Genomic DNA, 20220 nt, shown 5'->3' with positions numbered 1-20220 from the left:
GATATTTTTCTCATGTAGGAATAGGGTCATGCTATTGCTATCATTCCACTTCAAAGCTTTGGCTTCACACCACTTTGCCACATAGTCTCTATAAACCAAAATATAACTAACATGCTTCCTTTTAGTCGGATCAATGGGGCCAACAAAGTTGATACTCCACTTCTCAAACAACTTCAAAGGAAGGATGGATTGTAGGGGATTTGGTGGATTTCCCCAAACATTGACGAGCATCACAAGGTTTGTCATAATCATAAGCATTCGTTGGAGGGTTGGCTACTAGTATCTTGTGGTAGAGCCTTTCTGGTAGTTGCTTCTTCTACAAAGTGTCCTCTTCCACAGGGCTCTTCATGGCATGCTTTTATAACTATCCTGATCTCATCTCCTACAATAATACATCTTCGGAACACTTCACCTTTGCCTCTCTTGTATTGAGCACCACCTAATAGGATGTAGGAGGTTGATTCCAACAACAGAAGCTTCTTCTTCTCACAGATAGTTGGAGATACTAGGAGGATAGTGTTGTGTTTCCAAAATGTTAGCTATGTCTGTGTACCACGGGGTTAGAGTTTTAACCACGAAGAGGGAAGCATCAGGAAGGTCTAGGTCATCTTGCTCCTCTTCGTTACTCTAAGGGACTCACAACAACAGAGGATCTAGCCAAGACATGGGAGAGACTAGGTTTAGTAACCACTTTAAAATCAAACTCCTAGAACAGAAGGAGCCACCTCATCATTTGGCCTTTCACATCTACCTTATTCATCAAGAAGGGTAGTGCCTCATGATCTACATAAAATTTGAAGTGTATCGATAGTACATAGTGCTAGAATCTCTCCAAAGCAAACACCGAGGCACTCTAACTCCATCACTATGTTGTTTCTTTCTCGGGCTTGTGTAGTAGATAGGTTGTTCTAACTTTGAGGGGCCTTTTTGACATAATATTGCACCTAACCCTTTGAAAGATCTAGTATGCACGTGGAATTCCTTCGTCCAATCAGGAGGTTACAAGATGGATGCTTCAATCAGACATTTCTTCAGAGTGTTGAACACTTCATCATAATTAGTAGTCCATGTAAACTATGTATCTTTCCTTAGGAGCTTATGCAAAGGAACCACCTTTGTTGCAAATGTGCAATGAACCATTTGTAATAGCCCACATGGCCAAGAAATCCCCTCAATTATTTGAGATTAGTTGGCATTATTATAGTTGCAATCTTCTCAATCTTGGCAAGGTCTTTAGGAGAACTCCTAAAGAAACTCTGAAGAAGTATTTGTCCGGGTTGAGAGTGTTGGAGCTATATATAGCTCATGATGTAGTATTTGGGAGTGTATATGGTGTGTCTCTTTTCTCCCTCCCGCATCTCTACATATCTTCTCTCTCTACATCTCAACATGGTATCAAAGCTATCACGATCAACTACAACCAATTCCTTGAAGAAGATTATCATGAAGTATATATGTAATATCTCTTCAATTATTGATTCATGTCCTTTTCATGCTTAAATTTGATGTATTGTGTACATTATGAGCATCTTACGTTATCAATTTTAAGCATAGAAGAAGTTCACTGGATCATCATCGATCATAATTTAGATTCCAGATATGTTGTTTTGTAGATATGCCTTGTTTGGACACCCTAAAAGTTTCTATTAGGGAAACTCACAAGCTTTCTTCGTAGAAAATCCATGCTCAATTTGGAGTTCTATGTCAAAAGTTATGTCAGTTCTGGTAAACTCGACTTCAAATAGGAAAACAAACATGATAATAGCTTTTCGTGCAGACTTCTATGACACAAGTTTCGTCATGATTACTCACTCTTACATTTTTGCATTTCTATTAAAATTAGCAAGATCATCATCTATTCTTGGACAAAAAGTAAAGTGATAATGTTTTGAGCATTGCTCATATTTCTCGTCTATGTTGGACCGATTTCTTCTCACACATGTTTTGTCTATTTTGGGTCACTTTATTCTTGCCCATGTTTCACCTATCTTGGGTCTCTTTCTTTTGGAGTATGCTTTTTGAACTAAACGTCTTTTGTTATAGCATAGCTTCTGTGTACAATTTGTTGTGCTACACTTTCGTCTCATCGTTTCGTATATGGTGTGTAGATTCTGTGATCTTATATTATACGTATTCTCAGCCAGCTAAGTGGAATTTGATAATCGTCAACAAATTTCCTTCTAGACAACGTTCGGTACTAGGTCTGTGTGCTAGATTAGGTTGGTCATATAAGGGTAGGTAGATCTTATATTCGGAATCCTTGGGAAGTTGTACCTACCATGTTGACTTCATTTTTTACTCATTATAATGCCATTGTGTGTAAGGACAATAGAGTGGATCCATGCTAACTTTATTTATACTCCTTACCATGTCATCACACATAAGGACAATAGAATGAATCCACTTGTTTAGGCTTTACATAAATGGATATTGTCCTCCAATTAATTTTCAAGGCAGGATATTGGCATTCTGGTAGAGATGACCTCGGGTAAGTTACTCATGAATATATGTGTGCATCACGTGGGTTCAAAATAAGGTATTTTTAAAATACCATTTTTATACATTTTTTACATACAGAAGGGTATAATATAAAGGGGTTATTTACATATTGAATAAAAAAGGGTTAAATTTTATTCAAGAAAAATCCACAGATAAGGATATTCATAAATAGGCCTTGAATGCATGTGATGTAGAGGATATACATATAGTAACTTCCCTGAGGAGATGAAATGCTTCTCTTAGCTTTAGCTTAAGGTACCTACCCCTACTTCCTTATGCTTGGCAAGATCTTTGACAAACAATGAGATACAAGGGATATAGGCACCTCATTGCTATATTCTTTGCTTCTCATATGAGAAGTTGCAATGTGGATAAGGGAAGTGGTCTTTTTTGAACTTGCTTTGTTCAAGTCGAAGACTACCAAGGTGCTCAATCCTTATCTCTCCTAATATATTTGCACAATTTCCTATGGGTTTCCTCTTCTTCCCAAGATAGGATCTTAGGGGGTATAGGGTACCCTACCAAATTCTATGATTGTGTCCTTAGGGTCTACATCAATGGTAACATATTTGAATGTAGGTATTTTTATTCTATTGAGTTATCTTCTAATTCTCATGCATTGAGCTCTAGTAGTTCTGGTAGATCAATAGGGGGTATTAGGGATGCTAGGTAGGGCATCATAAGTTGTAGAAGAACTATTGCCATTAGTTCTTGGTGTTCATAACCTTTGTTTCTTATGTGGTGTATCAAGTCTTCTTTGGTTGGCTCTTTATTCATTAGGTCGATCTCTTTGATTTTATCCATACCTTCCAAGGTGCTAGATATCAAGCCTATGACCTCTTCAAGGTCTTTTATTTACAAGATGAGGAGGCTAACATAGTTGCTTTCTTAAATAGCTCTTACTTCTTAGCCATGAAAACATTGTAAGCTTTCACTTGTACCACCTTGTGCTAGCTCTCACTATATAGCATTGCCTTTAATTCGTTACTAGAAAGCCTCATCTATGCCATTTCATACAATCTTTGTATTTCACCTTTCACTAGGCTAAGAACCTCCATTTGGCTAGTAGCTTTTTTTTTAAAAGCCCTGCATATGCAACCTTCCATTGGCACTATACATGTAGATGATCTATTGTTTGTTGTTCATACAAGTCTATTTTGATGTTCTCTTGGCTAGCTAGAGTGAGACCTCTACCAATTTGTGACTCAAATTGAGTAGTTGTTCACAAAGGTTGTCCATCTCTTTCTCCTTAACATTGAGTATTGCATCTCTTTCTTGAAGCTTAAAGATCTTTGCTTGAATCTCAGAGTCCATTTCCAAGAGTTGTCTTTGGAGCTCTTGTACCTAGTTGTTCAACTCCATAAGTAACTTCTTGTATGATTCTTGGGTCTCATTCAATTATTTTAAAAGTTCATGTTTGCCTACCATTACCATTTCTTTCTCTTGCTTAAGTTCTTCACATAGGTGCTCTAGATCTCCTACTCTACTTGTTCCATATTCCTTGTATGCTCACACATTCATGCCTTGATGCTCCTTAACTATGTGATTAGCTGATGAAGGGTGAGTCAAAGTATAGTGATTCCTATATTTCTTTTTTCTTTCCTTTAGAACATTGCCCCCCTTTTTAACTAGAATCTACATCACCCACTACTCTTAGGTGGAATGATCCTTTTTGTGTTGTCCTTCTTGGATGGAGGCCCTTATTGCTTGCTCATGTCCTTCTTTCCCAACTTTGCTACATCCTATTGGTTTCAAACTTCTTTCATTCCTTCTTTTTCCTCTTTTAATAGCTCTTATAATCATGCACTACTTGTTTGTCTCTCTTTCATCATATTTCTTTGATCATGAGATCAACCTAATTTTTTCCCTTTACTTCCTCTTCTACTTATTTAGCACACTAATGAGATTGGGATCTCACTCACTCTCTCCTCTCTATTTGTTTTTCTTAACTGAAATGCTATGTTCTCTAGTGTGGTCCTTTGATAGGAAAGTACAGGAGGGGTCATGTACAATGATGGCACAATTTCTTTGTAGAGGGATTTCCAAATTAACATTTCTGATCCAAATAATTGCACTATCATAGTTGTCAATATTGTTTTGTGCTTCACAATAGTTTAGCTTCTATGTTGGGTCCTTTCGTAGAACTTTATGTATATTTGCTAGGGATTCATTTATGCATTCCAACTAGAGGGCATTCAGGTTCTAATTGGCTATATTTCCTACTATGATATCCTTTAGTAGCCATCTTAGTACTTTGGCTAGGATGGCGGCGGCTTTGTTGTAGGTAAAGAGGTGATGGAATACCTATGTTATGACCTGAGTTCCTCATTAGTGGTAGCCTTCAAAAGGATTCCTTCACTATTAATCACTAAATCATACCATCTTTGTGGGATGTGGGGACTTTTTGCATTTTATTGAAAGGTAAGAAAGAAGGATTAAGCAAGAGAGTAGGGAGGTGAGAGCTATGGCGGATGGAGCAAAAGCAACAAAGAGAGAGACTCCAAATGTGGGAACTCCAATAGCCACAATGTGTGACCGACCTTCCCTTTATTCAAATGTCAATGAAAGAATAAAGAATGAAGTGACGGTGATGGGTGCCCACCACCTACAGTGTGCAAGTGTTGGTACTGTCAGTGTAGTAATACACGAGCAGCTAGGCGGAGGCGCCTTTACCCCCACCAACCTCCCACTTAAAGGAAAATCTGCCTCAGTGAGGAGTGAGAAGAAAAAAGAAAAAAGACACTACAACATGTACATAGATATAAGACAATGAGGAAAGACGTCATTTCAACCAATGCCCATTAACTTCCTAAGGAAGAAAAAGTGCTCTATAGAGAGGCTTTTCGTGAGCAAGTATGTAGGATTCTGGTCAATTGAGATCTTGATAAGGTCAACAGACGTCCTCAATGACCCCAAAAATGAAGTGATACCTCACTTTAATGTGTTTTGTCTTCGGATGGAAGACTAGATTCTTGGCTAACTGGATAGCACTCATAGAATCCAAATGCAGTGTAGGGATAGCATGCACCCTAGACATCCATGAAACAACACCTCTAGCAAAAGTGAACACATAGCTAGAGGTGGACTTCCTACTATGTGCATGTCCTACATAGTTCGAGTCAATGTATCCCATGACTCCTGTATCTTGACTCCCATAACATATGCACATATTAGCAGTGCCTTTGAGGTACCTCCTAATACCCTTCATGACATCGCAATGCCTCTTGCAAGGTGTACCCATATAACATGCCACAATACCAACTGCAAAAGCAATATCTGGATTGGTGGCTATCAGGTACCTCATGATAGCCTTCATGACATCCCAATGCCTCTTGCAAGGTGTACCCATATAACATGCCACAACACCAACTGCAAAAGCAATATCTAGATGGGTGGCTATCTTGGTATACATAAGACTTGCCACTACGGATGCACATGGAATCTTGGCTATCTCGGTCCTCTGCTTATCTGTATGCCAGTAATCATCCTTTGATACCTTCACATGAGAAGACAATGAACAACCAATAGGCTTTACATCTTGCATATGGAAGTGCTCAAGGGCTTTATAAATGTACTCTCTCTATGATAGATAGAGTAGTCCTTAATGCCTATCAAGCGTAATGCACATACCAAGAATATGAGAGGCATGTCCCATATCTTTCATCTCAAAGCTCTTCTTGAGATGAGTCTTAAGAGCATCTAGCTCATCATGATCTTTCTCTATCAAAAGCATGCCATCCATATAGAGTACCAAAATCAATAAAGATTCGTCACAAGCTTTCTTTGTGTACAAGCATAGATCCATAGCACTACGGCTGTAGCCTTGTGTGACTGCATAAATGCATCTAACGTATGATACCATTCCCTAGGTGCTTACTTCAAGTCATAAAGACTTTTTCTCAATCTGCACACTAGGTGTTTCTTGCCATGCTCTGCAAAGCCCTTAGGCTGCTCCATGTAAATCTTATCATGCAAGTCCCCATGTAAGAAAGTCATCTTGACATCCAACTAATAAAAGTCCAAGTCAAGATGTGTACCCAAAGCCAATACTAAGCATAGGGCGATCATCTTAACCACAAGAGAGAAGACCTCATCAAAGTCAACACCATGCTTCTTATAACCATTTGCTACCAATCTGGCCTTGTATGTTGGCCTAGGGTGTCCAAGGGTATTTTTCAACTTACATACCCACTTGCAAGTCAAAGCCCTCTTGCCACTAGGCAGGGAAATCAAATCCCACGTATGATTCTTATGCAACGAGTCAATCTCAAATTGCATAGTGTTGAGAATCAGCAATCACACTCAAACAGCCTCTTTGTATGGAGTCTCAGGGTCAAGGACATGCAGGGTGACTTATCCCATATGCACAATGGTGCCTACTGCAGTTTCCTACTTTCCTATAAAGCATTGTACTTGCTTCCTTTCTTAATGCAATGATAGTACTCTTTTCATTTAAGTAAAGTGTCAATGTCATTGTCCACATACACAAGATTGTGTTTATGAGTCCAAGTCTCAATCTTGGAACCTAATTCACTTGTGTAACAAACAGTGTCATTCCATCATGAGTCTACACTTCTCCTTCCATCCTCCATAGCTTCCGGTTATGTCATGCTCTAGATCCCGCATTTCTAACACATAGCCCTCTCCTAGGAGTGACTATCACCCCTGCGCATAGCCTCATCATAGGTGAGAGGCTCTCCTAGATCTGTAACCAAGACATAATTTATCGAGGGCTCATAGCGGTCAGGAGGTTGTCTATCTCTAGTAGAATGCCTCAATGTAAGATGTGTTGCCTATCCAATATCCTATCTAACATCTTGTGTAACATCTTGTCTAATATCCTAGCCATGAGGATCAGTTGGTGTAGGCTGTCTAGCTAGCTGTGCGGGACCAAGAGTCTCCTCTTGAAAGATAACCCTACATATCTCAACAACTTTCTTTGGCTTCATATGCATTGCTAACGTGCTAAATGCACTGCAGGTCTATGCTGGGGTTGATTTGAGACCTGTAGGAGAGCTTAAACTAGTTGATGGGGCAGTTAATCCCTTATCTGGAGCACCCATATCTCAAGCAAAGATATCATCAGGGGAAGCTTATCTCGTGGAGCAAAGGATACAAAGTGATTGAGTAAGAAGACAGTACCTTTGTGTGGGAGATCAAAGTTTTCTGCCATCATTGTTTACAAATTTTGACAAGCATCCCTATTGAGTTTAATGAAGAAAGTGGGATGGAGCTGTCAGTTCATCCTCTAAATATGTTGAATTTTGAATATCATAATTATGAATAGGGGAGTTCTTGATGGTTGGTTGTGTCCCATTATGGACGTACACACTATACTTTGATGGAGCATCCTAGAGGCCTAATAAAAAAGGGAGTGTTGGAGTAGTTATCCGAGATCCCTGACGTAGGGCTGCAATGAAATTAGCGGTTTATCTGAGGGTAGGATTCACTAACAACATGGCAGAGTATAAAGCCTTGATTATGGGATTGAATATTGCCAAGAAAGGTGGTATTTAGCAATTGTTGGTAAAGGGGGATTTCTTGCTGATATTAAATCAACTTAATGGGACATATATAGTCTGGAATGCCATCCTTTGTATGTATCATTGCATTGCTATAACCTTACTTGATGAATTTGAGAGTGTACCTCTTCAGCACATTCCATGTTATTGGAATTAGTTTGCGGATTCCTTAGCTAATTTTGCTTATGAAGAGGAACTCTTTTTCAATTGTGGTCCTAGTCATCCAGATGTCGCTCTTGATAACGAGAGAGGACCTGGTCGCATGTGGGGAATGTTATCAGACCACACGTTATATGGCAGGCAATGGTTAATATGGGTAATGTGAAGAGTGGCTGAGACCCATCTACCACTATTATCCTGGACCCATAGGTTGATCAGATGACATGTTATGCATATGTCTCTTGCTATATATGCAGGAGGTATGGGTCACAACTTGATGCATTTAGTTCAGGGCTAAGAGCCCCATTTTTCCCCTTGGAATGGAGCGTATTTTTGTATATCTGCCTTCTTCCAAGGAGGGATCTATATGAGATGGTTTGCTTGATTTCTTTAGGCCAAGAGGGCCAGTTGTTTTAAGGTTTTAATGATCTATTTCCTCAGGCCAGGAGGGCTAGTCAGTTTTTCGTGTCGTGTTTGATTTCTTTAGGCCAAGAGGGCCCATGTTTGTTCGGTGTAGGTACAATTAATGGTTTTTTGTTGTAGTGATTGCATCATACAGGTTGACGAAGTCGCTGGAGGGAGTCTTTGTTGCGAAGGAGCTTCTTGTGGCGATTCCAAGTGGTTTCGTCCCCTTTTCGAGTCTTTTCCCTTAAGCAATGAATTATATATGTGTGTGTAAGGGTTACTTTCTTTTGTTTGTTGGGGACCGACACTCGAGGCATGAAGTCCTAGGTTTAGTCTCTGTATGTCTGGGGGAGGTCTGAGTAGTCATTGCCTCTTGCAAAGGCATTGTTAGACATTGAAAGACTTATTTTAGAAGGCAATTCTAGTGACCATGTTCTACTGACCTGCTAGGCAGCCGTTCTAGGAGTTCCTATTAGTGTGAGGTAGTTAGAAAAGCCTACTAAAATAATGATGGAAAGAGACAAAACCCTAAATATCTAAAAGACAATATATGAATATATGGAGATGTATAAAAAGGGCTTCTAACCCCTATAAAAATAGCAAAGGAAAGAAAGAAAAATCTTTGAGTTGTTGTTTATTGCCTTGCGAAGGCCTGGTAGGTTCTTGGGGACGAGGCAAGATCCGGGGCCGATGCCTTGTCTTCCGAGGGGTGGCATCTAGCTGAAAAACAAAGAATACAAGAAGGTTGGAGTGAAAATAAAAGTGAGCGTTAGAAAAGGTTTCAGTGTCGCCTTGCGAGGGCTTGGTAGGTTCTTGGGTATCGAGACAGGACCTGAGGCCGATGCCCTATTCTCCTTGGGTCGCTACGCTCAGCTCCCTCCTTTTTACATGCCCGAGTATGGAAAATAAGAGGCTAAAAGAGTAATGTGCTAAAAGAAACTATTTCTTGATCAGGCTATAGTAGTTCTCGCCTAGTACAAGCTCCTAGTTGAGTTGTCCTTAGTTAGGTAGGTAGTTTAGACCACCACTTAAGATGACCTCTTTGATAGTTATTTTTAGCTTGGCTGTGTTGGAGCAGTTGGTTAGTGACTCGCTTTAGACTTTCTGTCAGATTATGTTAAACCTATTGCTCGTGGAATCATGCCTTGGTTTTGAAAAGGGGTAGGGTGAGAGTTGTGATGTGTTTTGTTGTGTATCTATTTTGTATCAGCTTGATGCTCTTTGTGGTTGGGTTTTTGTGCAGATCTGTTCGTGGGATTCGACGGGCTGAGTCGCCCTATCTGGTGGTTGCCAATGACAGATGATTTTTTATGCTGAGAAGTGCTTAAAACTAGCCAAAAATTCCGAATTTCAGGGGAAAAATAGACTTCATTGAAGGCAACAGTGAAAATCAGTACAATTTTAATCGGCAAGTCCCTAAAGTGCGAGTGCCTATTTTCATGGAAAATCAAATGATGGCGGATGGCCGAGCCTGGAGTTTTCCTAGATGCAAAACTACGTCAGGAATCCAACGCAAGTCTCGGATCTCCATTCCGAGGTCGTTTGATCCCCCATTTAATCCCCACAAGGTTCAAGGTTGTGAAGCAGCTACTATTGGATCTGGAAGCCGGGAACAGTGGGACAGGGCCCAACTTTGTAGATGTCAACGTCATGGAACCACCTGTCTAGACATATCTCGATTCCGATGTCGTTTGCCCCCTCAAAACTGAAAAACCCACTTGCCGAAAGTGTGAAAGCAAAAGTCATGAACTAGATACTTTGGATTTAAAAGCTTAAGCTTAGCAAAAAACTCAAGAAATGAAATGCCATGGGGGAGGGGGGCGTCAATTTTTCGGCATCCCATTTTTCCCCAAAAATTTAGCATTTTTTGATCGGGAAAATTGAGTGAAACCCTCTTGGCTCTGGAATGAAGATTCTCTGCGCCTACTATCGTTGCAGACCGTGCGAGGAATGACACACTATGTAAAAACATCCAGATCTAGCCTTTCTCTCTCCTCCTTCTCTCTCCTGCATAGAGGCATTTCATGTGGCAAGAATCAAGAAGAGAATTGGGAGATGGATGCTTATCCCGGGAGAGGCATCGGATTGTTCCAAGAGGCTGAGGGGACTGAAGGCTGAAGATCTATGATGAAATCCATGGCTAGTTGGTCGATACACAGTCCCAATTAAATATTCAAAAAACCCAAAACACGAAAAAAGGCAGTATGCTCTATTTTATGAAAGTATTTTGCTTGTTTTTTTTCGTTCATGGTCTAAATGGTGTGCACATGAGCTAAAATTTTATTTGAATGTTCCTTACATTATGTTTAAGGGTTGCAATCAACATTAAAATGCAAGAAGATGTTTCATCGGTGTTCTACTTAAGAGTTTGCCTCCTGAATATAATAATGTATCAACAACTTTAATCAACATGCCAAATCTTGAACTTGTTGATATCCAGGCATCACTATTAGAGGAGGAAAAGAAGCTAGAAACTAAGGAAGAACCAAGTACCTCTAGAGATGAGCATACATTATATGTTGGCAATAGGTACAAAGGCAAGAAGGATCAGCTCTTCTGTGACTTCTGCAAAAGGACCGGACACACCGAGAAGTTTTGCCATGCCAGAAAGAGGTCCCAAAAGGCCTATCTAGTTGCAGTCAAAGAAGAAGAAGAAAATGGAGCAAAGGAAGAAGAAGAAGACGAAGAAGAAGACCACCAGGAGAAGGACAAACCTCATCATTCCTTCTATTCAGATAGACTTTTTTAGTTTTGTATTTCCTAGCCCTAATGTCTCAAATATAAATTTGTAAACTCCTCAGTTATCCTTGTACTATAGCCTCCTTTGTACACTTTGTGAGGTCCTTGCTATAGCCTCTGGATGTCCATCATGTTTGTGGTACCCACACTTAGCCTTTTCTGCGATAGCCTTTATTGTTTTTGCCATGTTTATGGTTTGCCCACACTTTGCAGGTGTTGCTTTCACTAAAGCCTCTATACACTTTGTACTTTTGGTTGTGATTGAGGAGGGGTGTTGAGATATTTGCAATCACATCTACTTTAGTCCCTTTGTGAGAAGTAGTGAGGGCTCAAGACCAGAATCCCATATGCACAGTAGGAGAAAGTACCACCACTCAATTTCTATAAAGCATTGTACTTGCACTCTTTTTCTAATGCAATGATAGTACTCTTTTCTTTCCAGTAAAGTGTCATGTCACTATCAATACACAAGATTGTGTTTATGAGTCCAAGTCTCAATCTTGGAACCTAATTCACTTGTGTAACAATTTTTCCTAGTCAAGGTCAATGTCTTCATGAGTTTCTTTTTCCTCTTTCAACCTCCATAGCTTCCACATTTGCCATGCTCTAGATCCAGAGTATTTCACACCCACCTTCAGTTGAGGACTTGTAGCTCCCAATCAAGGCCATTTTAGCTCATGTTTTCATCTGGGCAAACCTTCTCTGACTCAGGATGCTCCTCCCTGGCATCTCAAACCTTGACATTGTCAACTATCAACCTAGGCATTGTGTTTTCTTCAGCCTACTGCCTGTCTGCACCTGTATTCTGGTCGTACATTGCATACAATCTATGCACCCTGCAATCTTGATGGGAATCATGGGGCTTTAAAATCCTACTAAGTAAGCTATCTCTCCATGAATTATTATGGCAAGTAATTGCCTGTACACGCTGCAACAGTGAAAAAACCAGTCAGGTCTGGTAACCCTAATCACATACTCCATAGCTAAGCTTCATCTCCTACTTTATGCTCTCATCCACTAGAGTCCTCAAGTATTGTCTACTGGAAATTGCTCAGTCTTCAGCAACAACCACAACCTTATTTCAGCAAGCATTCAAGCAATTTACCAGCACTTCAAGAAGATACAAGATTTGCAAAGCACTTCAAGAAGATACAAAGCACAGTGTCCATTGACACTCATCTAGTGTTGTAGCACCTATGGTATCTAACACAATCAACCTTGCCCTTAATTAAATCTAAGTTTTTTTTTCTATTCCAGCATCAAATCAAGGAGGGGAAGACTCGGACAACTCAAACTTGCAAGACTTGAAGATCCCAAGTTCAAAGGGTATAATCACCTAGTATCTCTTGATACTGATTACCTAGTGCTTCTTGGCACTTGTGCTCAACTGAAATTTGACTTTTGTGGAGCTGATTTGCTGCTGATCTTCCAATCTCAAAATGGAAAAAGACTCACTGACATCCCGATTAATGGTGTTGGATTCCATACATGGCAAACTAGGATCAAACTGATCCTAATGAAAATAGGCTTGTGGTCAATCAGAAGTGGTCAAGAGAAGAAACCAAGGGAAGCTGCACTTTCAATTGTATGGGATAAAAATGATGATAAGGTTCAAGCTATTATCAAGCTCAAACTTGACGACAACTACATTCGTCATGTTGATGATTGTGAAACCTCTTACGCAACATGGGATCGATTAGAAATCTTATTTAGAGCTCACTCCAAATCCTCAAAATATGATTTACTAATTGAATTTTTTAGGCTTGATATGCAAAGTAATACCTCACTTGCAACTCATTTGAATTACTTGCAGGAATCAACTTGAAGATGGATGAAGACATTTGCATTGGAGTGCTTCTCAAAAGTCTTCCACCTGAGTTTGACAATGTGTCTACCACATTAATCAACATGCCAAAGCCAAAACTTGTGGACATCAAAAGCCTCTCTCCTGGAAGAGGAAAAGAAGATCAAGAATAAAGGAGAAACAAGCATCCCAAGAGGAGACCAACAACTCCTCTATGTGAAAGGAAAGAAGAGCATAGTCTGTGACTTTTGTAAGAAACTTGGGCATATCGAGAAAATCTGCTATGCTAAGAAAAAGTTTCAAAGAGCATATCTTGCTACAGTCAAAGAAGATGAAGACAACATTGAAGAAGAAGGAGAAGAAGAAACCCAAGATCAAAAGGATAAGACTCACCAATCCCTCTTTTGTAGCTCATTTTCTGATGATAGATTGTTTTAAAGTTCAACATGTGGACTTGCCTTATGTTCCCACCATAAGCTCCTAAAACTCCTCATGTAGCCTCTGTGCACTACAGCCTCTACACACTTAGTGAGGCCTTGTAACAACCTCTAGCTTTGTATGGTTGTTTTTTTTCTTCCATGTCTACACTTAGCAAGGTTCTACCCACAACAGCCTTTGTATACTCAGTGTATTTTCTAGTTGTGATTGAGGAGGGGTGTGAGAAATGTGCATTCACATCCACCACATCCTCTTTGTATGGTTCAAACAAGGTAAAGAAATAGACTGCAAATAAAGCCTTAGACTAGGTCATGTAAACCAAGGTTGTTGAATACCATGGTCCCTTTCCACCTATCTCCACCTACCAATACCACCTATTGTAAGCCTATAAAAGGCACTTATCCCCACACTCATTATATTAGACATTATTAGTCAATTGTACTTGCATTATGCTTGGAAAATATTAGTTGTTCTTATTTATCAATGCTTTTGCCTCATTATGATTGTCTATTTGCTCATCAATGATCCTCCATAGCATGCATTCTCAATATTTTAACATTTACAAGAAGGATAAAATGGGAAGTTGATGTGATAAGGGTGAAAGAGAGAAGAAAATTGCATGCAGTCAGCAGTCTATGCCTTTGTAACTTCAAATCAATGAAGAATCTGAAAAAAAATTTCTTCTACAACTTTGTAGATTAGGTCAAAATTGATCGAGCATCATGGGAATTTTCTTGAAATTCAAATTTCCCTAGGATTTATTAAAATGATTAAAAACAGCTTCCAAAAGCTGCTTTGACTTTAATTTCTGATATATATATAAATACATATAAGCATGTGACAGAGGGGGTCCATGCTTGTAAGCTTTTGTGTAAGATCCAAATGACACCATGATGTGGACTTTGACTTGTGTATAAGGGTGAGGTGTCCTCTAATGATGGTGATAGATCCCAAATCTTGGTGATGCAGGTGGAACCCAAGTATAGTTGGAGCTTAGTCCTTTAAAAAAAATCTATGCACTCACTCAACCCCTAAGTGTAATCCATTTCCATCTTCGCTAAGATAACCCATCCCTTTTACCCTTTACATTGACATCCCTCCTAAGAACTTGTTTCCCCACTTGCTAGAGTTATCATAACCGAGAAGAAATGTAGCATACATAGTGCTTGAAGAGTAAACCCAATGTGATAAGATGTAGGGTTTAAGCTATGGGTAAGGCTCTTGATAGGGGTTTCGGTTAAATTTTGTGGTAGAAATCCGGTTTGTAAAAAACCCGAATCGCTATCAATGGTTTCTTGCAACACTCAATCCACTGACAACAGAACTCGCATTGACCAATCAAGAGTGGATACAACACTATCACAACAGGGTGACAAAACTACACCTATCACATCCGAGAAGAACCATGAAGCAATAGCAACAAAGCCTCAAGGGAAACATGAAAACCCCAAGGATATAGGCAATCCTACCATTGACCAATCTTGCTCATCTAGGCCCGACCCCCCAGCTATGCTAAAGCCTTGAGAAACTCCTAGAACCTTGCATGAGATAGCAACCGACCAGGCCTTCATAGAACATAGAAGTGTCATAGAGTGCTTGAATGAGTTGGATGGTAAGCTCAAATTATTCGCACATGTCTACGTCCTTGCAGACATGGGCACATTCCCTAAGGAGGATCTTGTCAAGGAATACTTGCCATATCCCCTATCCTAGGAAGAGCAAGAATATCTTAACGACCACTACGACACAGTCCTACATTAGCGCATGCAACTCATCTCTGACAAAGAGGCTAGCAAACTACACTTATCTATGACATTCAACAAAGCGTTGTGTCCACCAAATCTCTTAGAGATAGAGCAACTAAAGCAACAATCAGAGGGTCAAAGTGAATTGGAAAAATGTTGGTTTGAAAACCGCATTACAATGGCCAAATTGGGAGCCCAAATTATGATAGTCTTAGAGGAGAGGTTGGCCGATCTCAAAGAGATCCAACCTATATGGTGCTAACTTCCTTTCAAGTACTGACTGCCATTCGGGGTATGGACTTAGCCGGATCTAGCCAAGAGAACTCTCTGGTTGATAAGATTCTCATTGAGGAGGAGTTACATGTTGTGAGTAGATTCGGACAAGGTACCATGCTACTCGATGTTGCAAAATATATGTTGTTATTGAGTAGGCTACCACGAGTACTAGATGCATGTGCCACACTCCAGTACAATCCCAAGTTCTACAATTGGTTTTTATCCTCATGAACTGACATGGGTTCATAAATATATATATAAATAAACAATGAATTTTGTAACTGTGTATAGATAATGCCAACACACAAGCAATGATAGTCAAGTGCAAGGAGAAAAGTTTGGATTTGATAGGTTGAGCTCCTAGGGTCCTCCTCTCACCACACGTCTAGAAGTTGTGTGATCATTCTCACCTCTGGATAGAGGGCATACAATCTTCATGGGCACCATGGAAAGCCTTGATCAACACCTTTGAGGGTGTACAAGGGGCAATTCCCCTTCTACAAGCTCTCCCTCGTTTCCAAACTATCCTTCCAAGGATGAGCCCTGCCCCATTCCATCACAACCAGTCTGTGCAACTTGGCGTGAGCAAAGATCTGACTGGCTGGAATATGCCCCGCAGTCAAAGCAGGACAAATATCATCACGGGGGCCGTCCCTCTACAATAAAAACCACATGCCTCACCTCACCCCTCCTTGTAATAGGCGCTTGATAATCCATTGTTTAATCCCTTTCATGCAAATAATGCTATCCTGCCTCTCAAGGCCTAACCCTTGGTTCACCTTTTGCAGGTTTCCCCACAGTAGTCGTCATGGAGTACACAGTGCAGCTAGCCTGCAAAGAAGCTCTTGGCCATCGAAGGGAGCATATGGCACAAGCTCCTCCATCAGAGCATTATGTATCTACCCTAAAGAGGTATACGCCAAAATGAGGCCCAAGGCAACACTGTCTAGGATGCATGCCACAAACTCCCTAGGTTAGGAAGAGGAAGGCATAAGGAAATTCCCAGGGGGTAGTGACCCCTGCCATGCAGGCCCTCCCCAAGCGCTCAGGAACCAGGTGCTCGAAAGAGGAAAAGGAAGCTAGAAACAAGAGGGAATTTGATGAATTATTTAAAAGCATTCTTGAAATGATAGTGGCCAGGGACTAGATCATTGGGGTCCTAACCCATATCTCCCCTGTTGGGCCTGATAGGAGCCCCTCACCGGCAACGCCCCCTTTGCCTCATCACCCAGACTCATCCCACCTCATACAAATAGAATATCCCTATGTTTTGTAAAATGCTTACCAACTGCTACCTGGCCATGACTTTTTGTCTTTAGATGGTTAAATGGGGGTAGGTTTCCCAATCTGTCCAAACCTTCCATATCTACTTTTAATATATTTCATGCCTTTAGCAAACAAAAAAGACAATCAAGCACAGGTGATATATATCTAAGTCAACACCATGGGATTCAGATAAGTGATATCTCTTTGTGTTGCACATGTTCATTATAGTTGAGGCATATGACTTGGATGTACTCTCACAAGCTGTCAAGTGGATACATGATGCACATGTCTCTATACAAAAGCCTTCAACGTCCAAGATGCCACAAGACAACCAACCCCACAAAGAGCCATCACAAAAAAAGTGATAGAAATACCAGGAATGAAGAGCCACGACGGAAGCCTCACAGTTGAAAGCAAAAATCACCCTTACAGACCGCCCACATCACATGGCCCAAAGCATAGTCATTGGCTACTCTCTCTTTCTCGGTCAAACTCCACATTTGACTCGTGGTAGTTGTTACCTCAATTGTACCGACATCGCATGTCACAAAGAGGTTTTGGAAAATCTCAAGTGTATCTCCCCATCTTCACAACTGTTCCCCCCAACAATGAGGCTAATAACACAATCATCATTGTAATATCCATTTTCACAGCCTTTGACTCTATATTCTCCAATCCAGATGAAAGGCTGATAGCCTCAATATATTGCAATGGTTGTATTCATGAAAAGAAAAAGAGAAAGAGAGAGAAAAAAATAAAATAAAATACAAGAAAATAAAAGAAAGGAAACAAAGAAACAAGGAAAGAAAACAAAAAGAAAAAGCACTCACAATCACAGCACCACACCTTGGGGTCCTCAAACTAGGTACACCCAGTGATCTTGGTTGACTGGCTCCATCCCTAGTCCCCTAGCCCTTTACACATCCCCCAAAATTATTCAGAGGGTACATAAAGGGTAGGACATACCTAGGGAGCTTATCTCAGACCTTTCACCCTCACCCATTTGCAATAGTCCATTTTTGCACTCCATCGCAGTACCATTGCAATCAATAGTGGTAGGCAACGCACGAAAGACCACGGAAGATACACAATACTCTTGGAGCAATACAAGTAGTCTCTGACCACTGACAATTAAGGTGGTGATGAGCTCACTTATGCTACATTGTATCATCTCACAATCACAAATGATGCCTCATCAACCTTCGTGTTACTGCTCCTCAACTGCCTTCATCCACACGTTGCTACAAGGCACCAGACCATTAGTCTTCTAACTACATAATATCTAAGTATGCACAAGCACTCACATACTATCTAAACCACACTCTATACACAATTTGGATCCTCAAATGTAGGACATTACTCTCAGCTTGTCCTGTCTCCCAAACTAATCAAACTACGTCTTGTGCACACTATATGAAGACTAGCACTACCCCCAAGGAGAGACCACATCTATGAGGTTTTCAATTGCAAGTATTGAAGACTCCAACAAAAGTGTCATGAGGTCTTCATCAACACTCCACTTTGAACCTGATCCATTCCCATCATGTAAGCCCTGCCATGTACAGAATCCCCACAAACCACCACCAGTGCCAACCACCAGTGCAATTTTCAAAAACGAACAGCTCTATCTCCAACTCCAACCCTAATACCAGCCACTCCCGCTAACAACGTGGCACAAATTCCTTCATCCGCTCACCACCAAAACTCCTTCAAGGCAACCACAGACATCCCTTCTACCCACATCTTTGGGGCATGCCAAAGCCTACTACCTACGATGGTGAGTGCCATGGGACTGGCACTCGTCTAGGAGGGTGTAATGTTAACCCTCAAACAAAAAATGTGGAAATTTCAAAAAATTTGAAGCATAAGACAAGACCAAGGTAGAAGTGAAACGGAAGATGAAGGTGCACCAAGAAGAATCTGGAAACACAAGAAGTGTAGAAAAGTCCTAAATCATGGAGAAAGATGCACAAGAAAAAGCGCAAGTCAATACTTTTGTAAAGGATCGCAAGGTGCACCATTATTTATTTTAAGAGTGCTGGGCTCTCACCCCCCATGCAATTTGTAAAGGAAGATGGGTGGTAGGAAGGAAGCTAGGAAGATAGAAAGACAATGGGAAGAAGGGCCTAGGCCACGGCCGGCCATGTAGAAAACTGAATGACCACTCAAAAGGGATTTAGGGTTTTGTATATAAAGTTTAAAAGTAAATGAGAAGCTCATTCTTGTGTGTGGCCAAAAGTGGCTCTCCTCTTCTTCATCTTCTTCTTGTTCTTGCTTGCTTGAGCTTGTGCTTGAGAGAGGGAGTGTGAGAGTGTGAGGGAGTGAGGGTGACGGACCGTGGTGGAGAAGCTCTCCATCTTCTCTTCTCTTCTCCTCTCTTCTTCTCTTCTCTTCTCTTCTCTTATCTTGCTTGTAGCAATGGATCTTAGAGCATGGATGTTGAGGATGGTTGAAGCTTGCACTTAGATTGTGGACCTATTGGAGCACTTGGGAGAGGAGGTGACTTAATCAGGCATGGAGGTAAGCTCACTACACTCGTAGGGATGGATAGTGCATCGGCTATGTGAGATGTAGCCATTAGTGCTCGGCTTGGAATTCTTGAAGCAATAAGCAGTCCATGGGTCTCAGCGGTTGATCACCTCTATAGAACTGTAGTCGATGATGCATACCAAAATGCCATCTCATAAAAAAAACATCTGTACTGACTAGTGTTTCCTGAGTAGAGGGATCATAGCATTTATATGCCTTCTTCTCCTGCGAATAACCAATAAAGACACACCTATGTACTTTAGAATCTAGCTTCTTCCTCTTCTCATTAAGGATGTGTACATAAGTAAGACAGCCAAATACTTTCATGTGACTGATATCAAGCTTGTAGCCATATAGATTCTCAAATGGTGTCATATCATGAATACGTGTAGTGGGAGTCTTGTTAAAGATATACATGGATGTCATAACAACCTTAGCCCAATAATAGAGCAGCATCTTCTTCTCATTCATCATTGCACACACAACTTCCATTAAGACCCCGTTCTTCTATTCAGCTACCCCATTCTGATGTGGAGTGTAGCTACATGTAAGCTGCCTACATATGCCATTTTTAGCCAAAAAACTACTATCAAACTCATTTGACACATACTCCCCATCACTGTCAAATCTCAAACAAGAGATATAGCAATCGAATTCCTTTTCAACCTAGTATTTAAATTGCTAAAAAACAACAAACAACTCATCCTTTGCTTTTAGTATAAAAACCCAAGTATAGTGACTGAAGTCATCAATGAATGTCACATAATACATAGAGCCTCCCATAGATGCATTATGGGCTGGCCCCCACACATCAGAGCAAACCAACTACAATGGTCAC

The sequence above is a fragment of the Lygodium microphyllum genome, chromosome 13, assembly GCF_053477565.2.
Source record: "Lygodium microphyllum isolate KBCC chromosome 13, Lygodium_microphyllum_v1.1.10, whole genome shotgun sequence".
In the NCBI taxonomy this organism is placed as follows: Eukaryota; Viridiplantae; Streptophyta; class Polypodiopsida; order Schizaeales; family Lygodiaceae; genus Lygodium; species Lygodium microphyllum.
This window is presented reverse-complemented; position numbering follows the sequence as displayed.